Genomic DNA, 15327 nt, shown 5'->3' on the forward strand with positions numbered 1-15327 from the left:
TCTGCATTCCTTTTTATTGTTCTATCATCCCCTATTAAATTTACATCATCAGCATACGCCATAACCTCCTAAATACAATTCAGTTCTAGGACCTGATTCCTGTCTTTGATTTTCCTTATAGTGTTCTCCAGAGCAAAGTTAAATAATAATGGCGACAACGCATCTCCTTCTTTCAGGCCATTCGCAACGTGAAAGCTCGTGAACAAGAATTTCTCTACTCGAACCTTACTTTGGGATTCATTTAAACATATCTTAATTAATCTAACTTTTTCGGTATTCCAAATTCTGTAAGCATGTTGTTCAATGTTTCCCTACTACCCAAGTCTAAAGTCAATAACTGATGTGCCAGGATATTGTATTCCTATTTCTTTTCAAGTATTAGTCGAATTGTAAATATCTAGTCGATAGTTGATCGATTTTACCTAAATCCGCTCTGATAATCTCCAATAATTTCATCTGCGTATGGAGACAATCTTTCTAATAGAATGTGTAAGAGAATTTATTGGGTGTTGACGAAAGAGAAATGCCTCAATAATTATTAGCCAGTTTTGTCGCCTTTCTTGTGAATTGGAACAATGATCGATTCTTTTCACTCTTGTGGCAATTCTTCCTTGTTCCAGACAAGGAGAATGAGTTTGTGTATCTTGCTCTACAATTTTTCCCCTCCAGCTAAAATTAAGTCAATCAGAATTTCGTCTACACCCGGAGATATGTGTTTCTTTAATTTTTTAATAGCGATTTCTATTTCTGTCTGGTTAGATTCTGGAATATACGGTTATGCTGTATGCATTTCACTTTCTCCACGCACATTAGTTCTTGGCTATGTGTTAAGTAAACCGTCAAAGAAATCTTTCCATCTATTAAGATGCTATCCTGATCAGTGAGAACTGTTCCTTTAGCTTTATTTAATATATAAACACGAAATTGATAGCCTTTCTTAAGTCCGTTAATGCATTTATACATGTCCCGAATGTTTTTATTTTTACTATTATCTTCAAGTTATTAATTTTAGCTTTCAAAAATCGCGTTTCTTTGTTCTAAAAGTTTTTGAAGTTTTCCCCCAGATGACAGTGAAATTTGATGTAGTATTTTTCGTTCGGATTTTGTAGCCAACGCTGTTTCTTCTGTTTTCTCTTCTGTGCTACTTTAGTGCATTCCTGGTTGAACCATGCTTTGTTCCTACGTATTTCTGCGTTTCCCAATATTTCTTTTGCTGAAATCTTAATGTTATCTCTAATTTCAACCAAGTATCCTGAACACTAGTGCACTCCGAACTTTTTAAAACCGAGAATCTATTCGACACTTCAATCTGGCTCCCCTCTCATCCGACCCTTCTCTAATTTCTTTAAATTAAACCACTCCGTTTTCAGATATTGAATATCTCCTTTATTCAACGATAGTCTCCCTCTTATTATCATAATACACTCCTCTGGACGACCGAACATCAGTTATGCTAGGCTGTTTTCTTCTATCTACTAAAACGTGATCGATTTGATTATGTGTTTTCCCGTCTGGTGAGGTCCATGTATATTTATGAACGTCGCGATGTGGGAATTTTGTGATCATCACGATAAGGTTTCTGTATTTGCAAAGTTCACGAGTCTAACGCTGTTGTCACAACCTTCCTTATGCAGACATTTATTCCCTATAATCGGTTTGAAAATACCCTCTCGTCCTACCTTCGCATTGAAACCGCCTAACCGAATTTTCATACGGTATTGCAGGAGATGATCAAATACCCGTTCTATTTTTTCGTAAAAAAACTTTTTTTATTGTCATCCTTATTTTCTGTTGGGACATGCATTTAAAACAATAATATTACACCACCTACTCTTAAGAAAAGTAAAAGAAAATCTATCATTAACAAATTCAACCCATGTAATTGCTGATATTACGTATTCGTTTGTGGACGAAAAGTCCTGATCCTAGTTGGTAATTTTTAATTCGTTCTCCGTAAATGAACGTAAAATTTCCCGACTTGACTAATCCATTTCCCCCTCCTCTAACTTCCTGATATCCCACTAGGTCCATCTTCTATTTCTAAACACATTCGTTACACATTTTAACGCGCCTGCTCTTATAGAGACTTCTTATCTTCCATGTTTCAAATCTCATGTTGATTTTACTTTGCTGAGTTCGTGCCAAGTTATCAGTTCTGAGATTGTTATCCCCACACCAAATTCCCAAGCTGGAGGATCGTCACTTGTCGTCTGTGCGCGACTGCTTATTCAGTATATTCGCAGCTAAGCTCTATATCTAGAGACCTTCTCCCCGACCCACAACCTGAGGTGACAGGAGGACCACATTTCACGGAAATAAATATAGCTATATTTTAAAAATTCAATAGGTGCTGATAATCCGAACACTGCTTTAAAACCAACAGGAACAATCGATATGCTCGGATATATAGATGCATATTAAGACTGTGAAAGCTTCGATGCCGTAAAAATCGTAAATTAGAGACTAGTGTCAGTGTAGTATTTCATGAATACGTCGTACGTTTGACTATCCAAATTATTCTTGATGTATTACATTGTTTCGTTTTATAGCTACATAACTTTATAATACTTTTGTAAGTGATTATACTCTTTACCTGTTCTGCCAATAGCAACTGTATGAATTTATAATACAAAACTGAAATACAGAAGAATATATATATATATATATATATATATATATATATATATATATATATATCATGTGATATTTCGCAGGCATCTCATGGAAAGGGCGCCTTGCATTCTTCACAGCTTGTTTATTAACAATCATTATACGAATTTATTATACAAAGCTGGCACACAGAATAACTAAAACCACTTAGTATCTATAATGTGATGTTCCGTAGGGCGCCTTATGTAGAAGACGCACTGTACCTTTCATGGATTCTTTACCAATAGTAACTGTATGAATTTATTGTACAGAACTGTGGTATACAGAAGTGTAAATAAAATCGTTCATATTTGGTGTGGACTTGCAAGGGCGCCTAATGTAAAGGGCGCACTGCACCTTTCACGGGTTCTTTACCAATAAAACTGCACTAATTTATTACTAAATCTTGCACCTTTAATTATACTGTGATGTTTCAGAGGGCGCACCGGGACACGTCCCGTTATCCCGGTGGGCCAGCACGTGCCTGGTGAGCACTCATAATGTTTGAATCTGGCCGCCTGCAAATCCTCAGGAGATGGTACAGTTGAAACGAGACACCCCTAATTTGAATGTATTGTATGCCATATGGCGGAAAGTTTATGGCCCTTTCTCGCCTATCGACTAGATGTGTGCCGTGTGACGAATGAATCTCACATCGAACACTTGTAGCAAAGACTGTTTGAGGTACTCTTTTACTTGATGCATTGCTTATAATTGTACGTAAAATGTAATAAGTACTACGAAGACTTAAAACCCCGATATTCATTTTGAAACACCCTGCATTTCTCACCAACCGTGTTGGAACTAAGATGTAAAAAGAAGAGAAAATTTTCCTTATAAAGTTATTGTTTACAACAACGATATTATTCTTAGTCGAGACTATAACTACAACAACAACACGGGTTAGTAGTCAAAAAAAGTAATCAAATGTACACTCGGTGGCCCAGGTGGCCAAAGTAGCACAAACGGGTGTGTCACTTTCTTAATCCGCTCCTGTGTGGACACTAATTAAGATATCGGGATATTATTCTTGTCAAATATGGTTGGACCATAGTTTATCATATTAATTTCTTTTTCTTCTGCTGTTGAATTTCCTTCTCAAATTTCATCCTTGTCAAAAATTCGAGAGTTTTCTAATTTCTAATTTCTTTTACTTGCTTTTTCCCTGTAGCTTCCTTCGTTGTAGAGAGACCTAATTAAGACTTGCCAGGTCAATACCTCGGATGGATACCTAACTGTTGACATCAATTGGACGGGCCTGCGCGCAGTGTTGCCAATTAGGGAAATTAAAATTTCCCTAAATTTCGGCAAAAAATACGACATTTTTGTTTATAAATCCGTACCTATAAGTCCGAGTGCAAGTCAACTTACGCCAATCGAACATTTGTCCTTACTTAACAAACGCAAGTACAGATAGTTACAATGGGGTAATTAGGGGGCGTACGAAAAATTCGTATTTAGGTTCTAACCCTTGATTTTTGTACCTTTTCCCTACTTTTCTGTTTACCGTAACATATTTTTAGTAATTAGAAGCTTTGTTCCTTAAATATCGCCATAATACTTCTAGGATATATTAGTGGTGTACCAATGTATAATTTAAGATAGTTTCCACCTGTCTGGTAGCAGTGTTGCCAGCTATAGAAAATTTTAATTCCAGATTTTAGGGGGAAATTTTGGGTAAATTATCTGTTTTGTCTCTATTACTTCCCTCTTTGTTGGCTACATTGGAACAAATGTACCAGTATCTGGAAGTCTCGTCTATGATCTACACAACGTACTATAGAATGCTTCACTAGGATAATTAGGAGAAGTACAGTTGAGGTTTACAGTAGACCTTGTTCTCTAATTGGAAACATAACTGTGATTTTTTAAAGGTAGAATGAGATATTTTTTTATTGACATGTTTACTTTATTAGATATCGTCATAATACTTGTAGGATATATTAGAGGGATACCAAAGCTTATTTTAGGATAGTTTGTGTGTGTGTGTGTTGATAGCAGTGTTGCCAGCTACAAAAAATAATTTCAGATTTTAGGGGCAATTTTGAAAAAAACCCTTTTTAGTTTCTATTATTTCCCTCTTGTTGGCTACACTCGAACAAACGTACCAGTGTATAAAAGCCTCGTTCTTAGCCTACACAGCGCACCATAAAAAATTTTACTAGAATAATTAGGGGAAGTACATTTGAGGTTTATAATAAACCCCGTTCTGGAAATGGTGAATTTCCGAGGTAGAATGAAATATTTTTTTAAATTTCATGCTTACTTTGTTAGATATCGATTTGATACTTGTAGGATATCTTTTTGGAGTACTAAGGTTTACTTTCAGATAGGTTTTGTCTGTCTGATGGCATTTTTCCAGCCAAAACAATTAATTCCTGATTTTAGGTTAAAAATTCGGAAAATTTCCTTTTCCCCTCTATTATTTCCCTCTTGTTGGCTACATTGAAACAAGCGTACCACTACCTGAAAGCTTCCTCTTTGCCCTACAGAACGCACCATAGAGAGTTTCAATAGGATAATTAGAGAAGCTGTAGCCCCGGCACATCTGTTGATTTTTGCTTCTGAGGCGTAAAAAGTGTCAAAACTTCTTGTGTATGACGACAGAGAATTTTTCTTTGTCTCTTTGAATGTAAGCCAGCGACGTCAGGATTTCACTGTATCTTGTCAAGACACCATTTATTTTTTTTAGGTGACTTGAACTCATATAGCAGCAATGGTGCTACATACAAAAAATTTTGAAATTCGGTTAGGGATCTTTTTGTAAATTTTCACCCCTACATTTCCCTCAATAATTTCCCACCCAGTGGCAACACTACAATGCAACTTACACCACGAAATAGCCACATCCATTTTCTAAAAATCAAGGCCTTAACCATATCAATCGAATGAATGGTTTTTGAGCAATAAGTCACTAACTGGGAATGTAGGAAAACGCCAAAAAAGATCTGGATCCGAATGGGATAATCACACAACTTTGCTCGTATAGGTACAGAGAAACAAACGATATGTAAATTACGAGGGCTTCGACTCAAGTTCTCTTGATTATTTCAATAATCTGCAACATAAATCAATAAATAATAGTTGCCAGAAAAAAAACAGACATTTGAAAAAACATGAAAAAGAACGATGTTTTTTATTGAAAAAAACTTCACAGAAAAAAACCGTTTTTTACAACACTACTCTTGAGACGCTGTGGTCGAAAGTTCAATCTTTTCCACCTGTAATTGAGTACAAACTCGTGAGCGAAACGAGTTAAGTTGTTTCTCAATGCGAAAAAAATGTTAGACAGAAAACTTGGTTTACTAAATTGCTTTTCTCAACGTGTCCGCAAGTAACAAAAGTGAGCAGGCTTCGATATCTAAAGAAGTTTCTGTCAAAGCATACAAAGAAGCAATAGCACGATAGTTTCGATAACATCTGCGTGGTCCTTCGGTAGGCTACGTATCCTATTGGTAGGAGGAAAGGGTATATTGGACTGCACTCGTGGCCAAAACAAAAGACTCATAGTCGGCTTGTATAGATAATTGAATGGAATTTTTCTAGTATTTCTGCATCTTGAATGTACATTTCCATTTACTGAATGCCCATGTCGTACATGCATTATATATATATATATATATATATATATATATATATATATATATATATATATATATATATATATATATATATATATATGTGTGTGTGTGTGTGTGTGTGTGTGTGTGTGTGTGTGTGTGTGTGTGTGTGTGTGAAAGAGAGAGAGAGTCTTACTTTTGCTCACCGTTGACTTTTGCCTTATTCCTTTATTTATCTCTGGAATTTAACCCTCAACTTTCCATCTCTAATGGCCATTGAATTAGCGACAGACAAATTTGTTGGGATTATTTTGTGAGACATCAGTCTTTTCAGAAAAAGAGTCTGGTCGGTTCAGAGCCTTTATGGTTTATATTACCGTGCGAAAAAGGAATGAACAAAGGGACGCGCGAGGACGTACCAGCGAGGGAAAGATCCCTGAATATTATTAACTGGCTTCAAGAAGGAGCAAAGATTTGCAGATCTTTCTCCAGAAAGAAAAAGGAAAACGAACACAAACAAAGAAACTGATTTTTAATAAACCTATACATTTACTATTTGGTATTTTTTAAAGTTTCTTGTCAACCCATTTTTAAGACAGAAAAGGAAATATTCCGCTACCATTAAAAGGTGCCGGTATGAGTTACCGTTGCGTACCGCCAGAAAAATCGCTTATATATATATATATATATATATATATATATATATATATATATATATATATTCTCCCCTTCCGCCAAGATGCGGGGTCACTGTTCATCTTAGCGACCCCGAAAATTATCAATTCGTCACTAATATCGGTCATTTTCAATATTTTTATATATCTCCTCCCTCCTCCAAGTTGTGGGGCTGAATTTTGGTTTAAACGGCATCGGAAGTGTCATTGTTCATTTCAGCGACCCCGAAAATTATGGATGCGACACTAATATCTGTAACTTTCCCCTCTCCCATTCCCTTAAGTTTGCACCTTCAAAGTAAAATTATAAAAACCATCCCAGATCTCATCTGTGTTGAATATTCTATCGAGGTCGGTCTGATGATTCAAGAGTTATTAAGTTAGAAACATAGTCACTTTAATTTTGATTGTAATAAATAATCTGTCGCACTAGAAAACATGTATTTGTTTACATACAGGATTTTGTAGATAAAGTTTATATAAGTGTCTATATTAAAATATTAAATAATAGTAATTATATGTTTTAGTGCATGAATATTAGTGAAATTTGCCTATTGCTCTTTCTTTTAAGAAGTAATTTGGTTAAAATTAAAACTTCACCAGACCAAAGAGCATATTGAGAACTCAGTTTTATTCAAGAGACCTATTTGTTGCAACGGAACACTTCATGTTGGTAGGCTTGTATGTAACTGTAATTAATGTATGTAACTGTAACTTTGTAATTAATGCACACCCACGAATAAACGACATAAGAGAAATAAGTGGAGACTATTAATTTTCAACTAGCTGAACCTGTCCTCTCTACACAGCGCATCATTCACATATGAACATGAATCTCCTTGTCATTCCTCATATCTGTACATGTCCCTTTACAGATTCAAGTGAAGGACGCCTTCATAAAAATCGGCAATGGGTATCATAAAGGGGAATTTTTTTCGATTATTTTTTTTCAATATCTCGCACCGTTTGCTAAGATTTGAGCCCACTTGTGGTTGGAATTTCTAATTCGTATATTACTAGTGTTTTCTTTCTTTTTGTATGCATTATGTAATAAGTAAGTAACTTACACACAATTAATTATGTCAGTGATATACGGAATTCATCGGGAAAAAATCCTCCAAACAATGAAGATTAATCTTAGACTGGAGAAATTGTTATCCTTCGTTTTCTTATCATTTGGCCACGAAACAAACACCTGAGAGATATACAACCCCTATTTACAACTATGTGATGTTGCAATATATAACTCGTAGGGTATGATTCTTTACTTTTTCAAAAATTTCAGTATTTCCAGTGTACCCTTAAAAACTTAATAAAGAACTAATGGCCATGTTTTTTTTAAAAAAAGAATATTCATTAGAACCGGACAATTTACACAAAATTTGCAATCGACTAATGAAAACGGCACGTTTCTAGCACTTGTGGGTTCGAGATCTCATTGTCGAAAGGACTGGAGACAAACATATAAGCTTTTCTGTGGGGACAAACAAACATATACGCGTAAATCTAGAATTTTAATACAGATAATAATTGAAATAGTTTTATTTTCGAATGCTATGTTTTAATATTCCCAATATTGAAATTTTTGAACTTATATTTTTCATGCGTTTGAAAAAATATATCATTACTAGTAAAATTAACCTAATACAAACGTTCTTTCATTTTTTCGATGTTTCCAATCTTTCTGGAAAGAAATCGACAAAAACTGTTTTTTACCAACAGGTTCAAAATTCGGGAAATTTTACACTAGTTCAGACATACTTGTAATTTGCCCAGCATTAAACTCTGATGTTAGTTCCGACGCAGTTCGCTGCCTGTCCTGTTTTACCAGTCTGCCCATCCTACGACGTCCAACATATGTAATGCGGTGGGGGCGCCTAACCCCTCGACGTTTGGACGTCGTTTCCCCTTGGTTTTACCACTTGTTGAAGACACTCACCACAGCACTCCTCGAACACCTGACAAGTCCTGCAGTTTCCGAAATTCTCGTGCCGAGTGTTTCTGAGTGAGTACTTTCTTCAAAATGATATTAAAAATTATAGAAATATTTTCGAGACATTCGAGTCGAGTCGAGATTTTTACGAGCTGTCTCGACTCGACTTGTGTCTCGACTCGAAAATTCGAGTTGAGAAATACGTTTGTCTCGACTCGTCTCAAATTATACAAAGTGTGCCTCGATTCGAATCTCGACTCGAATGCGAGTCGAGTCGAGTCGAGATTCGAGACATGTCTCGACTCGTGCGCATCCCTAATCCAGGTGTCAAATGAAAGCTTAATTTTTGCTCTTTCAGCAGATCCTAAGTAACCTTGCAAAAGGTTACACTGTCAAACATTAAGGGACATACAGAGCAAATTTTAGTTTTTTTTTTTTTACAAATTGTGCCGTTGCTCAAAAGTTACTATGAAACTTTTGAAAATTTTTTGTACATTCATCTTAACACGTATATGGTATGGCTAAAAAATAAAGAGGGTGTTTTTTGTAGTTTTGTATTTATCATTTTTTATGTACGGAAATATAAAGTATTAAGTGTTGTTACAAATTGTGTCATTGCTCGTAAGTTACAACTATGAAACTTTTGAAACTTTTTAAATAGAATCATCTTAGCACATACATGATATGGTTAGAAAATAAAAGGGTGCTATTGGTATTTCTTTTTTTGGGGGGGGGGTATTTTACATGTATGGAGATATACAGTTTTAAGTGTTGTTACAAATTGTGTCATTGCTTTTGAAACTTTACTATGAAACTTTTGAAACTGTTTAATAGAATTTTCTTAGTACATAAATTATATAGATAAAAAGTAAAACGGGTGCCTTTGGATTTTATTTTATTTTACGTGTACGGAAATATACAAGTTTACGTTTTGTTACAAATTTTATCATTGCTTATAAGTTACAACTATGACACTCTTGAAGCTTCTTTTTGTAGGATCATTTTATCACATACATGATATGGTTAAAAAACAAAAAGGGTGCTTTTGGTATTTTTGCAATTATTATTATTATTATTATTATTATTATTATTATTATTATTATTATTATTATTATTATTTGTGTTTAAAATGTACAGAAATATACAGATTTACTGTTGTTAACAGATTATGCCTTTTGTCTGAAGTAGTGATGGTCAATTCCGGAATTTTTACTTTCCGTATTTACTTTCCGTCAATTCCGAAAGTAAAATCGGAAAATTTTAGAAATTCGAAAAAATTCCGATTTCGGAAAAATTCCGGAAAGTGAAATTTCCGATTTCGGAAAAATTTGGCCATACCTAATCTGAAGTAACAACTGTCACACTTTAAAACTTTTTCAAATGATCATCTTAGTAAATATTAGGTGTACTTAAAAATAGATCTGGTGTAATGTTTAGTTTTCGTATTACCATAATATTTTATTTTTGTACTTTAAATATGACTTTCAACTTTTTCCCAATTGTATCATCGCTTACAACTATCAAACTTTTATAACTTTTTTATTGGATTAGTTTGCATTTACTAGGTATGATTAAATAACAAAAAGGGACACCTTTTTTGTAATAATCTTGCGGTTTTGTGAATGGAAAATATAGGTCTAGCAATCTAAGGGATTGAGTGATTATTACAAATCCTATCAACAGAAATAAGAAATAATAGACTAATGTACATAGATGAAAACAATAAACATACATACCAGTAATACTTCTTAGAATTACATAGATTTACATACAAAATGTTCTGTACTTTATTTCACAGCTCATTCTTTTCATTGATGATATGATGTCTTCTTGTAACTTTGTTTCCAGGTGCGTAAAACCGGACTGATTGGCTTGTAAGAGATGGAACGGGAACTTCCCAGATGATATTTTCAAAAAGTATCCAACAAATTCTTCATTTTCTGGCCAGTAGAATATAGAAGGCCCAGAGCGATTCATGAACTGCACTCTGACGTACAAAAATAATAATTACAAAAATACCAAGAGTATCCTTTTATACTTTAACCATATCATGTATGTGCTAAAATGATCCTATAAAAAGAGTTTCAAGTTTCGCAATTGTAATTTACACACAACGACACAATTTGTAACAACTTAAAACTGTATATTTCCGTACATGTAAATACCAATAATAATAATAATAATAATAATAATAATAATAATAATAATCTATATATATAAAAGAGAACGCACAAAATCCTTTGTCCGCTCATCACGCTAATACGGCTGAACCGATTTCTTTCATTTTTGGGGGGTTGTTAGGATTTGGACCCTAGATGGTTTTTATCATATCACTTTAATTTTCAATTACCAGTGTCTTGAGATAATTGACCAATCAGGTGTCAATACGTACAAAAAATCCTTTGTCCGCTCATCACGCTAATACGGCTGAACCGATTTCTTTCATTTTTGGGGGGTTGTTAGGATGTGGACCCTAGATGGTTTTTATCATATCACTTTAATTTTCAATTACCAGTGTCTTGAGATAATTGACCATTCAGGTGTCCATACGTACAAATCCTTTGTTATTAGTTCATCATAGGTATAAAAATAAACGTATTTATATGCAACCCGCATGACCCTGTGACTCGGCGGGTTAACATAACTGACAGGCGCTATAAATCACTTGAAAGCGAAAAAGTAAAAATTATCTAAGTAACAAAGTTTATTGCGTTCCGGGGTGACCGCAGCGAAGCGGGGTGAACGCTGCTAGTAATAATAATAATAATAATAATAATAATAATTACAAAAATACCAAAAGCACCGATTTTATATTTTAACCATATCATATATGTGCTAAGATGATTCTATTAAAGAAGTTTCAAAAGTTTCATAGTTGTAACTTACGAACAGTGGCACAATTTGTAACAACACTTAAAAATGTATATTTCTGTACATAAAAAATAATAATTACTAAAATACAAAAAACACCATCTTTATTTTTTAACCATACCGTGTACGTCGTAAGATGAATGTACAAAGAAAGTTTCAAAAGTTTCATAGTTGTAACTTTTGAGCAGCTGCACAATTTGTAAAAACCCTTAAATTTGCTTTGTATGCCCCTTAATGTTTGACAGTGTAACCTTTTGCAAGGTCACTTAGGATCTGCTGAAAGAGCAGAAATTAAGCTTTCATTTGACATCTGAATGAGTAGAATAACTTCAAAAATAAGGAAGAAATTGTAATTTAATTCCATGATGCTTAGTGCCAAAAAGTGAAATTGAAGCAAAATTCACATTTTTTTTAAAAAAAATCTCCCCTTCCCATTTCTCATCCAAAAAATCGGAAAAAAAATAATTTATCACAATTTCATTGGTATTTATGTATAATTTTTGAAGAGAATCTGAGACATTGAAGCACATTGCTCTAGGTGATTTGACATGGAATGACCCTATTATTACGACATTTGAATAGCAAGCTATAGTGATATATTTCAATAATGAACAACGTTCAAGTATATTTTTATAAATTTAAAAAAGTGTGACGCAATCTAACTCTTTTCTAGCCGAAGGTATTCGGTTCGCTCATTCTACCCTATTCTGACTCGGGCTTTCGGCTCTCGTCCTACTGTCAATTATTGTTTTTATTCCTACCTATTGTTCAAGGGATAATTTCCACACCGTACTGTGTATAATTTACTGTAAATATTTGTCGACGTAACATTTCAATATGATAAAATGACACACAAATGAAATTTTTACTGCAGATATTGCTGACCCCTCACTGCAGAATATTATCCATAAATATATATTACAATGATAAATCAATATAAAACATTTAAAAAACATTCAGTAATCCAAAATTTTGAACTAATGAAGAAATAAAACAAGACTATAATATTTACACACCAAGTGGAGAATACTTTAAAAAAGTTGAACTGGGAATCAAAGCGAGGATTCTCTTATTACAAGATAAAATATGTGAAATTGAATCCCGTTATTCGGTACACCATACTTAAACACCCTCCTCTTATGAGCCTTTGGAACGCCTTTGTGCTTTTCGATTATATCTAAAATATTGATAATAATAAAAAAAAATATTATATCAATGGATCGGTTAAGCCGAGAACTCTACTCGTTAGTGATAGTGAAGCGTAAATACTACACACACACACACACACACAAACAAACACACACACACACACACACCAAAAAAGGTTAGGCTAAAGGAAGTTTTTTGCAGCTTTTTTATTAAGTTTTGTGAAATTGTTTGTCAATATTAGCTATATTCCCTACAGTTACTTTCATAGAAAAGGAATAAGTAAATTAAAATTTACCATGCATCCAGTATATTTTCCTTACGTTGATATTCATTGCCTAAAGAATATCATTAATCGTCATTGGTATATATGCTACATCAGTCCGTTGTAGTTGTACTATTTTATAAAAACACAACTGGAACACCTTCCTTCAGATAGCAAAAACAAAGTGAAAGTTCCGATCGCACACGGAGATCTATAGACTCATCGGCCATCACAAATATTGTTAGAACAGAACTTGCTCTTATATATTCTAATATTTCATTTGACAACCACTCTCCGTTGCTTTTAAAAATTCGACGACTGTTGTAGTACGTACTTCTATATATTACGTTTTCCGGCAAATGAGCAATAAACTTCGCTGTTTGGTCATTATGACCCAACTTTGCAGCAAGATTGATGAAAGGTTAATACCTCGTTCCGTTGCCTTTAAAAAGTCGACGACTGTTCTACTACGCACTTCTATATGTTACGTTTTCCGGCGAATGGGCAAAAAAAAAAAAAAAAAAAAAAAAAAAAAAAAAAAAAAAAAACCTTCGCTGTTTGGTCACTATGATCCAACTGTGGAGCAAGATTGATGAGAGGTTCATACCTCGTTGTATGGTGAAGTTCGTTGTTGAACCTAAAATATGCTATGCTAGCTTTACAAAGTAACTTAACATCTGAAGATTTTCTCGTTTCTGTTTTGTTTAGATTGTGTGTGTGACATCGAATACAGAGAAGTACATTGTTTCATCCTTCTTTTTGCCTCGCAACCACTACTAAGAGCTTTTCTACGAGATTCGCTTTGCTCATGTTTTAGAAGTTTATTATCTTTTGGATTTTTACCTGTACTTTTATTCCAGTTTGCAAAACCTTTCGTTATAAAAGAACCATCAGAACCTTTTGGAAGTGGCCTATCTTTATAATATATACTAAATATTGAACAAAAAGCACTACCATTGTCTAGTGGGAAAAGCCACGTGTGAGTTTTTTTTTCTCTTTAAACATGTTATCATCAATGTCCTAGTCGATTAAATGTCGGATACTTCAAATAACTCTTATAAAGAAATATAACACTCAAAGCATTATACCTCAAAAAGCACTAATACACCTCCAAGCATTCCACATTAAAACTCGATCAACACTTTTTTTTTATGTCGTTACTTCGTGCCGATACGTATATATATATATATATATATATATATATATATATATATATATATATATATATGGCTATACTTATAGCTTCAAACGTTTTGGGGATGAATGCTACAATTTTGGAGCGAAACTTTTTCCCTCCTAAGATGCCTGGATAAAACACTGTAGTTAATTATATATAGCTCAAAATTATGAATTATTCAAACATTTTTGTTTCATGATGATATTGTCCAAAGACAACACATATATCAATCGATAAATAACATTGACGACAAGAAAGTTACATACTTGGAGGTGAACTATGATGCGTAGTTTTCGAGAAAATCGTACGTAACGAATTTTTATAGCATTAAAATGCATGTCATCTGTTGCTAAACTGATGCAATTGGTAGCTATTCTTCTACTGGAAAACTATTGGTAATTTATGTGCAATATTAGGACAAACATAAACAGTTTAATAGCAGATTGTATCTATTGTTTGCTTTATCACAACAAGGACGCACATATTACTTGTATTTAATAGGTATAAGTAGACCTACCGAAACGCCAGAACTTAACTCTGCAAACTACAGCACACAGCATTCCTTTTCCTGTATGGACACCATTCTTTGTCACGGGATCACAATCAGTGCAAGCTTGATTGAGTAGCATAACCAAAACAAAACTTTCCCTCCATACCCAAAAATTTTGTATTTATAATTGCATCAGTTTCAACGTTATTGGTTTTTGTTTCTTGCAGTAATACGTATATAAGTTATGAACCTTGGTATTTTCAGTTTCGTAATAGCCTTGTAAAATTAATACTCTTCGGAAAAATTCTTAGGAATGTCTGGAAGCTGTTAGCTCAGGATTAGCTTGATAAAATCCAACACTCCTTTGATTTCAGTTTAGTTTAGCGATCTTTTCAGTAGCAAAGCTATATAAAATGTGGGCATACAGCTTAACGTGAGATCTGAATGACATGAGCTTCCGCCGGGAATCGAATTCGGATCTCCCATGCCCAAGACGCGTACTCTAACCGCTTAATTAGAAGGGAGCTCCAACAATACTTTGAGAAAAGACCACTTTGACGGT

Source organism: Thermobia domestica, unplaced genomic scaffold, assembly GCF_964235325.1.
Source record: "Thermobia domestica unplaced genomic scaffold, izTheDome1.hap1.1 HAP1_SCAFFOLD_612, whole genome shotgun sequence".
NCBI lineage: Eukaryota > Metazoa > Arthropoda > Insecta > Zygentoma > Lepismatidae > Thermobia > Thermobia domestica.